Below are 8752 nucleotides of genomic sequence, written 5' to 3'. Positions count from 1 at the left end.
CACAAATGCAAAGCAGTGTCTTATTTTTCCTCAAAGGTCAAGTGGGACTTTGTGGCTGGACGGTTGTAAAATGCTGTATGGCGTATACTTATATAGTCTTTTCCTACCATAGAGGGACCCAAAGAGCATTACAGTCCCATTCGCCCATGCACACTCACATTCACACATTGATGGCGGCCAACTTATGACCACCAGGAGCAATGTGGGGTTCAGTGTCTTGCCCAAGGACTCTTTGACACATGGATGAAAACCAAACCTGTGATCTCACAATCAGAGGTTGACCACTCTACCTCTGCACCACCACCATGCGGGTTGTAGTCGGTGACAAATCAACCCAAATAGTCTTGAAGGTTGCAGACCGATGGCCATGTCATTTGTACCCAAATTGGGCTAAAGTCAGATTTTCCACTGGAGAGACCAAATAATGTGCCTCATCAAAGTTTTTATTTGACTCATCTGCCAACCATAAACGTCTCTGTAGGTGTCATGGATTGATCCATCGAAGATCATTTAAAGATAAAACAAATTCAAGCACACACTAAAAGACAAGAGAGAAAAACGAAAACTTTCTACAGACACAAAATGTAAACACTAGTAGATTATTTGGAAAAAAAACACAACATTTTAGAATGACAAAGATTGTTTCAGTGCATCAGTTTCTGTCCACTCTAAGGCAGAAGTGGGGGTGGGGGGGACTGACTCATTGGTTTACTACAAAGTTAATCTATGCAGTCTTGTGCTTTTTGATGACTAGCTCATAGAAAAACCCATGTATTCCTCACCAAACAGCAGTTACATAAAATGCTGCAGTGAGGAGCTGTTTCAGAGCAACCACCATGATGATGTTGGGTACCTTTTGATGCAACAGCACCCTCTGTGGCCACAATCTGTAACTACACATCTTTTTACAATATTTTATCATTTCAATTTGAGCAGAAATTAAGTAAGCTGTGATTTTTGGCACATTGAAATAAAGATAAAACTACACAAACATAAATATAAATGATTAACCTATATTTTGTTATGTTTTTTGCCTGTAGACGAAATACTTAGAAAGTTGTTGTTCTTGTAAATATAAACATTTCAGTTTAAAGGGGGGATTGGGCCCTTACGAATAAACGATTGATCTTCAAGGGAGTCCTTTATTAAAAGTTACTTACAAACACAGGGCAAAACCAAAAGAGAAAAAAAAATCATCAAACAATTCAGTTTTCTTTTACAGTATTACTTAACAGGCAGACACATCCAAATATATACAAGAATACCAACTTTTATAGTCACCCCGACTCTAAATATTCATCCCTACCTGAAATGACACTTCACAGTTAACAATTTGACACAAAACATTAACATTTAAAACAGACAATTTATCATAACCAAGTTGTGCTTTATATAAGTTGAAGGAGACAAAGGAAGGCTGTTCCAATTATTACCGAACCCCAAAGGTATTTTTCCAAAGACAGTTTTTTTATACTTGGGGACAAAAAAAATACCCTTTTCAAGTGTTTTTAAGTTATGATGTAAACTGCAGGGCACCTAGCAGTCGTAAATAAAAAGGGAGGCCAAAGAAGATACATTTAAAGATGAATAGTAACCGAATGAAGTTGGCCTTTATTTGCTATAGAGCCAACCCAAACGTTTATGCAATATGCAGTGGTGAGTCATAAAAGAGCAATGTAGAACAAAACAACATAAACTGTTGTAGGTCCCACCAGGTGAATGCAAACAGGCCAAGTTAATATTAAAACAAATACAATCTGGACAATTTAGCATAGGGAGTAACAATTGAGAGATACATCTTTTCCTGTGCAATGTGTGTCACGTTAAAAGTTGTTTCAATGAGCCTGTATTCAATCGATCACATTTCAATGAGTTGCTGTACCTTGTCTTTGGGCTTTTATGGCATTGTTTGAAAGAGAATTTTGTTAGGGAACTACAAGGTAGCTTTTAGGATGACGCCACAGCAGCGGCGTGACGAGACACAGAAAAGCATGTAAGAAGCATTTTAGCTGTGTTAAATAAAAGTTCTAACAAGTAAACAGTTGGACTCTTTTTTTTCTCTGTTTGATAACACGACAATGCTTGCTTTATATTTGTCCTTAGCTCATCTGTTCCTTCAGTCCTACTCTGTCTACGTCAGCCACGGTGGCCGTTTCGGTTCAGTTTTTCCGCTCTGAGGACGGACTGTATTCAGACTGAGAAATCTCAGAGTGAACCAAAGCTCAGTCTGATTGGAAACTCAGACCACCTCATAAGGTTGGTCTGAGAGTGATTCCTGGTCCCTGGACCATTGACTGTGAAAACAACGGACGAATCAAGTTGTGACGTCACACTTAGAAAATACTTGACCTCCGGCTCTCACAAAATGAGCCAAAATCCCTCAACTTTTTTTCCTGATACGGGCGCCGCCATGTTGAAACCAGTCGACAGTGATCGGTCTGAGTCGCTCTGAGTCATAGACATGTTGACTCTGATCGACCCCACCCATCATGATTTTTTCAATTTAGACAGGAAGGGATCATTGGTGGAAGCAACCACCAATTTTAATTGCACCCCTTCTTACAACATACACTATAGGCTTAACATCAACAAACACAAATACACTCACGTAGGTCCCTGTGGCGGACACGTTTGTGGGACCGTGTTCTGCTGTTGAGGAATGGAGGAATCTGTATCGCCTCGGTCCACCAATTGTAATGGAACCTCTTTAGTTCTCACACACACTCAGAGGGGGATGGTCACATTATTCCCTGTCTTCCGCCCTTCAGACTGGTGGGGGTGGGCCAGCAGCTACTGCTGGGGCATTGGTGGGGTCCCGGGGGTTCCTGCCCCCCTGACCTTGCGGCTCTTTTTCCACGTGGTGAGGGAATCCACAACATCTGAGTTGGGTGGTCCATTTACCCCGAGGAGCGGGTAGGGCCCCTTTTCTGGGCCCACTAGGGCACCCCAATTTTTCCAGCGTTGCTCACAGCAACCGGAGCCCGGTCCTTAGACTCACTGTCCCCTAGCCCTATCTGGGGCCTCTGTTGGTCGCCGGCGTCCGCCTTGCCAGTCGGGGCAGGTTGCCTGGGTGTGCAGTCAGGCTGGCCAAGGGTGGTCCCGGTCTGCCTCTTGGGGTGGGGGAGGGTTTGGGCTCCGGACTCCCAGGCGATGGTGTGCCTCTCATCTGGGTGTCTCTTGGGTTGGGGCATTGGGTCTGGGTTCCTCCCACACCTCAGCCGGATGGGCTGACGAGTCTTGTCCCTCGGCTCCATCTCTGTGGTGGGGGTCCGGTGTGGTTGTTCCCAGGTCTTGTCTGACGGCAGGGGCTCTTGGGTGCCTGGATCAGCCAGGCTGCTGCACTCTCGCCCGCTGACTCTCGGGTGTGGAGTGCTGGGCCTCCTGCCTTTCTTGGAGCATTCAATGTGATTAAGGTACACTCTAAGAAGCACTCATTCATTTGGCACAAACATGGCCACGGGTATTGTTTTTTTACACCCCTCTCCAAAATGATTGGTAATGCAAATCTTGTGTGTATCTGTCTGTGTGCATAAGTGAGTTACAGTTGGGTCTCCCTGTGGGATGAGTCTTTTATATATAAATAGACATAAAACCTAAATATGTTAGTGTGTGTATTTTTCAGCTGCTCCCCCACCCCTCTATCTCCCCCATCTTTAACCTCCCACTCTCTCCCTATCTCTTCTTTTTTTCCATCCGGTCCAACAAGGACTGCATATAAACAAAATTATTCTGAATAAATCTTAGCCTCAAATACAAAAGGGGTTTATACAAAGATCCATGAACCCCTATTGTAACATTAAAATCTGTCCAACACAAGAGGCTTTCAGCTCTGATCTTCCTTCTCAGCTGTTGGACAGGACAAGTTGGTCAATGGTCTGTACCAGAGTTTTCATGAGTTTCCAATGGAAACAAAGAATTTTAATCAAGCCAAATGAAGATGCACTTACACCGGAAACTGATGAATTGTTCTACAGAGCAGTTTTGACAAATGCGTAAAAAAAAGAGACATTAATCATGCTGACATCAACAAAGCTGTGTTCATATATAACAAGCAGAGGAAGACTGAGACGACCTTCCTCATTTGTTCTGTTTTCATATCCTTCTTTCTTTCTTTTTAAAGGAAATCAGGAGAGCAAACTTGGGTGTTGTTTGTTTTTCTTTGATTTGATCACCAAGCTTCTGAGGATCCTGCCTGGCTTTGGGCTGCCACGGTCCAGGAACTCTTATGGTTTCTTTAAATCAGCTTCATCTTCACTGATGGTGAAAATCTGGCCACAACCCTGAGGGCCTTGATGCCCCAGATTTGAACATTTCCTCAAAACACTCAGGCAGCATCATTATGTAAAATAAGATATTTCGATTTTTTTTCTTGCTGTTTTCACACTGACCCTTGGAGATGTCCTGACAACGTCATTGCATTTCTGCCACATGAAATCCCTGTCTGTAGGTCTGGCAGTGTTTAGAATCAGGAAACATAAAAAAAACCCTCCAGAAAATCTTCCCAGATTTGCGGCGTGTTTGTAGAAATTTTAGCCGTTCATTCATGAAACGAGGGAAGAAAATAAGCGCTGTGGTTCATCCCAAAGGTGTTTGATGTAGGTTAAGGTCAGAGCCTGGAGCCAGTCAAACTAATCCAACTCATCCTTCTGTGCCTGCAGAGACCCTGATTTTTACACTTGGCTCTGTCATGCTGCGATGGTAAAAACCACCCTTCCCTGACAGAAATGAGAAAGTGTGTGTGTTAGTCTGTGACTTTCTGTCACGGTGCCTGTCAGTTCACCTACCCCTCCCCAGCTCTCCTGCTCTGCTGATTGGAACCAGCTGACCTTTATCTCCTCATCATCCTGCCGGCCTTCATAAGGGAGGTCCTCATCAGTATCCAGCGCCAGTTCGTTATACTCACTCCGGTGCTTATGTCTGGCCTTTCAGTCTTTGCTAAAGTTATCAAGTTCCTTTTACTTACCTTCAGGTTCCTTCCATTGGTCACGCTGGTTCCTCGCTCCGTGCTGACTTCGGTGCTCCACGGTCCGACGCGTCCTGGCGTCGCCCCTCTCTGGCTCCACTGTCCTCAGCGTCATCAGCTCCAAGGACTTCAGGATCTTTTCCACAGAGGAACTGATTACCACGCTCTCCTAGAAACTTTATTTATCCTTGGAGAAATAAACCATTCCAAGCACTTGTCGTGAGTTACTTCCGGGTTTCAGCTACTGGGTCTGACACGTCTACGACATCATGACACTTTCTATGCATTTTCTGATTTTTCTTTGGACACAGGCCGTCTCCCTTTACCAGTCCATTCTCAGAAGATTAAAAACTGTCACTGTGGTGTACTTTGGCATTTTGTGCGGCCACAAACCTGCTCAGCCTTTTACGCTTGAATAAAAAGCTGAAATGCAGCGCTGAAGCCTAATGCCCGAAAAACAAAGCAAATAATGTGAAATGTGAGTTTTTTTTTTTTTTTTTTTTTTTTTTTTTTTTTTTTTTTTTTAAAACAGGAGTGCTCAGAGGAGACAGATTCCGAAAGTAAAACCAGTTTAGTATCTGATCAAAAGCGTTTCATGAGACGCTAACCTGGAAATATTCTGTTTTATTTCCTTAAAAACATCTATCTCTGAGTTCTAACTTCAAGTTTATTAAAGTCCCACTTTGATCATCTTTTGATCTGTTTCTAGTGCCTTCCCAGTGGTTTTTGATTATGATCATGCTGCTTTTAGCCAGAACCAGAAAATCTGTTGTTTTCTAGGACAGTTTCTGCAGGAGTTGATTAGAAATTCATATCTGAGTTGTAGGTGGAACTGATGGTGAACCCCCCCCCCCCCCCCTTTTTGTCATCCATGCTAGCTTACAGCCCCTCACACCCCCAACCTCACGTCACTGGTGCAACACAAATAGCAATATCAAATCTATCCAGCTCAGACCAGGAAAACGAAGATGTTCATGGATCATGGAGGGTGGCTGAAGCTGCAGCAGCAGGTGAGGGTGGCTGAAGCTGCAGCAGCAGGTGAGGGGTGGCTGGATGTGGATGGATCAGCATGGAAACAGAGCCAGTGTGATTTCTACCATACAAATATCTTTTTCAAACTACATTTTTTTGTTTGCTCCTAATTCACAATGATAAAAAAAGGTGTAATTTTGAGCTTAAGTTTCATTATAAATGTCCTTAATCATCAGAAAAATGCCACAGGAAGACCAAAAACACAATTTATGGAGTGGATTTTTCAGTTTAGGTCAAATTAAACTTTTATTTTTGCTTTTGGCTTAAATATATACATATATGTCCTGAGTTTGTAGGCTCTGCTTTAAGCTAACGACTGAAGGTGAATAAATTAGGATCTTCTTGTCAACAATGCATTCTTACAGAACTTGTTTTTATTCCTGTTTGTAGTAGAACATGTTTAAACCAGAACTTGTCATAAACTTCATTTCTGCTTGCAGTGATAGTCCTCAGGATGGCGCTAAACATGCATGTGTTCCCCAAAACAAAAAGCTGTAAATAAGGGCAAACTCAGAAGGGCATCAGACGAAAATGTCAGAGAAAAGGAAGTCTGAATTAACTTTGGATTTGATTAAACTGATGTTCAGCTACAATGATCCAGGATTTTACATTATTGTCACTATAAGGATCAGGTTGGGCTTTTTGTATAATATCTTCTGAAATACTCTTCATGATGTATTTTTTCTATGAAATCTATGTATATTTATGCAGCTGAGCACTCAAGATTAGTTTGTGTTTTAAAGTTTTTCTTTGTCCCACAGTTCCATTGGATTCACTCACATTCAAAACTGGCTTTGAGGACTGACTGTCCAGCAGAAGCGAGATTCCTGCAGCCCACAGATATCAATCCCTCCTCGGTCTACAGTTATCTCAACAGAAAGCTGTGGGAGCTCACCACAGGCTGACGGCATGCTCTTCATCACGCTCAGATCTGGGTCAGGTTTGTGAGAATGCGTGCAGCTCGAGGGGAGCTTCTTTATCTCTGTGTGTCAGAAGAAAGCTGGCAAGCGGACAATTTTCCAGATGATCTTTTTTTCCAGTGAAGCACTAAGGAGAGCTGTGGTTTTCTTCTGCTCGTTTCTGCTCGTTTCTATGGACTAATTATTTCATATGGGTAAAAAAAGGCACGAGGGTTCATTTTTAGCTTCAAAAATAAGGAAGGAAACCCCATTTATAGAAATAATTAAAACAACAACAATGTTGTTTTAATTATTATGCATTATTACATGCAGATTGTTGACTTACACAGCAAACGAAATGAAATGCCAGAAAGAAAGTGACTATTTGCGTGTTTCCAAACACATGCAAACAGTGCTGAACTTTCTTCTTGGCTGCATGGACCCAGAGGAAGGGTCAAGTTTAGGATTAACCCTTGTGCTATCTTGTGGGGTCCAGATGACCCCACCCTTACATTGACATGTTCTCCCTACCATGACAAAGGTGGATAAAGGTGAAGAGGATTTCATGTAATCCATGGACACCAGTGAAGATCACAAATCATTGAAGAAAAATGGTTCAGAGCACTGTCTAGTGGGTCTACATGACCCAACTCCCAATGGTAAAGTGTCTAGGATAGCACAAGGGTTACGTGTTACGGTTAAGCTACGTTCACACCAAACGCGATTTGAGACCAGTTTCAGTGTTAAGCAGATGGTACAGACGTGATCTGAGGTCTTGTGGCGGGATTGGAGCGATGGGCGTGGTCCGAAGGTCTAGCAGTAACGTGACTTCTGCGTCGCAAATTCTACTCCTCTGAACAATCTGAACACTTTTAGAACTTTAACTTAAAGTTTCATCAGTTAAGTCTGAGGCCATGGTTCTGAACCGGTGAAAGGTAGTTTGCCCTCTGTGGGTGGGTGGAGTGCTCCTTTCTCCAGGTAGAGCGAACGAAAGAAAGAACGAGGTCCCAAATACAAGCGTCTGAAATGAGCTTCCTCCGTAGGGTGACTGGGCGCTCCCTTAGGGATAGGGGGAGGAGCTTGGTCACCCAGAGAGAGCTTGAGTAGAGCTGCTGCTCCTCCATATCAAGAGGACTCAGTTGCGGTGGCTCGGGCATATGATTTTGATGCCTTCTGGACGCCTCCTGGGGAGGTGTTCCCACTAGTCCCACTAGTGGGAGACCCAGGACACGCTGAAGAGACTACGTCAGGGTGGCCTGGGAGGAGCTGGAGGAAGTGGCCGGGGAGAGGGAAGTCTGGGCATCTTTGGTAAGACTGCTGCCCCCCACGACCGGGTCCCGGATGAGTGGAAGAAGATGGATGGATGGATGGATGGATGGATGGATGGACCGACTTCTATGAAATATCTAGGGCACTGGCCTCTGGAATTGTAGATCTGGACGGCTCTACAACATGGCCGATGCACTATAGAGTGCACTATGTTGTGAAGGAATTCAGACACAGTCCAAATTCCTCAGAGGAAAACAGATGACACATCCGTCACACACAGTGGCTTTTATCAAGCTGCCACGGCAGAGAGGAAATGAGCACATTACAGTTTGCTGCTTCTACATTGCTTAGACTCACCCAAACACGCTTGAATAAAAAAAAAATCTGTCAGTATTTCTAAACACTAATATTTTGTCTTATAAAGCCTTAATGGAAAAAAAAAAAAACGTGTGGCAAAATACCAGGTTGAGTGATATTTGACTGGACTATTTCACAGTAGGGGAACAATGTTAAAGGAGACACAAGCTCTGAGGCTTTTATTGTGAAGAAGAGCAAACAGAAGATCAGAAACAAACATATCAAACAGAAA

This window comes from Oryzias latipes, chromosome 12, assembly GCF_002234675.1.
Source record: "Oryzias latipes chromosome 12, ASM223467v1".
NCBI classification, from domain to species: Eukaryota; Metazoa; Chordata; class Actinopteri; order Beloniformes; family Adrianichthyidae; genus Oryzias; species Oryzias latipes.
Note: the sequence above shows the minus strand (reverse complement) of the source record.